Here is a 2,592-nt window from a genome sequence, read left to right as displayed (position 1 = left end):
AAATTTGACAATTATTGAAGGCATCCGCCGACTGGAGTGTTGTGGCTCATCAAACCTAGTCTGGGTGTTGCTGTTGTGGAGAAGATGGAACTGCAAGGGGCCTTTCGTGATCGGGAGGTCGTGGGTTCGAACCCCGGCCGGGTCATACCTAAGACTTTAAAATTAGCAATCTAGTGGCTGCTCCGCCTGGCGTCTGGCATTATGGGGTTTGTGCTAGGACTGGTTGGTACGGTGTCAGAATAATGTGACTGGGTGAGACATGAAGCCTGTGCTGCGACTTCTGTCTTGTGTGTGGCGCACGTTATAAGTATGTCAAAGCAGCACCGCCCTGATATGGCCCTTCGTGGTCGGCTGGGCGTTAAGCAAACAAACAAACAAACAAACAAGGGGCCTATGCTGCCACATCAAGCCCTGGTTATGGCCCTTGCTTGCAGCAGGCTGGAGATTAGCCTCCCCTTGCCGCCAGAGGTCTCTGGTGTTTATGGTGATTGGGGGGTTCTGATATGGCCTCCGGAAACTGCCTGTAAAAACTTTGTGTTCTGCTGCAAAGGTTTTTTTAGTGCGGTATAGTGTGTTGGATTTTTGCGTTGGGGTTGAGTGTGTAAAATCTGTTGCGGAGTTTTAGGAGGTGTATGTTGAAAATTGGGGAGAAATTAGCGTGCATCGCGTGCTTTTTGTGGTCGCCTGAACGAAGAAGCGCAGGCGCTTGCGTGCAGTCCCTCCTCCCCTCCCCCCTCCCCCAAACACACACACGCACTAAGTAACGTCCTTATTAGCATTGGAAAGAGTAAATAAAACACGAATATTCTTAAAAACAGAAGGGTTTATTGCATCAGTTCGATTAGTACCGTCGAATGGTTGTGCTAGACGACGGAAGAAGAAAAAATTAAAATACTTCCAGATATAATCAGAGATCGTTCCTCGGAACATATTCACATTGAGGGAAAACCCAGTCCTGAAAAATGGACAGTGAAGAATGTTTTTGAGGGGACACTACCTGAAGGGATGAGGATATGGAAGGAGGTAGGATTGTGTTTTGATGATGTCACGAGAGATAAAGGGCACGCAAGGTCATGGCACTGACCGAATCAGACAAAACATGTCCACAAGTCAAAACATTATTTTGACACAGCTTTCCACGAGTCAACAAAATTATTTTGACACAGCCTTTCATAATCGTGGGTGTGTATGCACGACGGTGTTTTCGTCAGCAGAGTTTAAAACAATACAGACAAGCGCCGGCGAGTCTGGTTGGCTGCTTAGTTCACAAATTGAGCGACTGTTGCGCCCTGTAAGTTCCCGATCCATGTTAAACCCTCATCCTCAAAAGGAAAATAAGCGACAGCATTCTCTTCCACCATATAACATGTCACGTGACGTCGTTGAGACCGAGTGAAGGTATATCTCCGAGGTATAGGGTATTCTTTCAACCCGCTGCACAACAGTAATTTAACGTTACCTTAGTTCGGTCGTACCGGTGTGCAATGGGTGCTTTCTCACACTTGTCCACACAACATCTCTCTCTCTCTCTCTCTCTCTCTCTCTCTCTCTCTCTCTCTCCTCTCTCTCTCCTCTCTCTTTCTCTCTCTCTCTCTCTCTCTCTCTCTCTCTCTCTCACTCACTCCCTAGTCTGTCTTTCTCTGCATCCACTTTCTTTCTCTTCGACTTGTCTGTTGTTTTCTGAATTTTGTTCTTCGGATTCTTCTGTCTTCTTCTTTGTTCTTCTTTGTTGCTCTCTCTCTCTCTCTCTCTCTCTCTCTCTCTCTCTCTCTCTCTCCCTCCCTCTCTCTCTCTCTCCTCTCCCCCATACTCTGTCGGTCTCTCTCTCCCACAGTTTGCCAATCTCTGTCTCTCTGTCTCTGTCTCTGTCTCTCTCTCTCTCCCTCTCTCTCTCTCTCGCTCTCTCTTTATCCTTATGTAATAAAGTTCTGAGTTCTGAGTTCTCTCTCTCTCTCTCTCTCTCTCTCTCTCTTTCTCTCTCTCTCACTGTCTCCTCTCGTTCTATCTTCTCTCTCTCCACCTATTTTTTTTTTCCTATATTTTCTTCCGTCATCATTTCTCCTTTTGTTACCTTACGTTTCTTTATTTCAATTTCACAGATAGCAACATATATGCGAGTCACAAGTCAATTATTTTTCTTAAACTTAACTCTTTTTCAAAAATACATCCGATCTCTAAAGGGGTACCGTATCTATAAATACCTATGCACATTTTTGCAATCAAGATTAGCAAATTGACATAGTTTGCTTCAGCGGATGAAATAGAATTCCTTTTAACTAGGCTAAATAGGGCATCCCGCACATCAACATGAATTCTTTTCGAACAAGCGGTGAAGAAGGCTTCTTCAACAAGATTCCACACTTTGCTTATTTTTCTACAATAATAAAAGAAATGTTCGATATAATCTGTCTCTTCTGTACAATGTGTACAACTAATACTCTCAGCAATGCCCATTTTATACAATATAATGTTCGTTGGATAAATGTTATGAGTTATTTTCAGTGTAGCAGTCTCAATCTTACTTCTTTTGATGCGTTGCTTGCTATCTGCCAAATGTCCTTGTTTATTTCAATTCCCATCTTTCTTTTCCAG

This window comes from Littorina saxatilis, linkage group LG8 (assembly GCF_037325665.1).
Source record: "Littorina saxatilis isolate snail1 linkage group LG8, US_GU_Lsax_2.0, whole genome shotgun sequence".
Taxonomy (NCBI): domain Eukaryota; kingdom Metazoa; phylum Mollusca; class Gastropoda; order Littorinimorpha; family Littorinidae; genus Littorina; species Littorina saxatilis.
The sequence above is the reverse complement of the archived record's forward strand: the minus strand, read 5'-3'. Positions refer to the sequence as shown.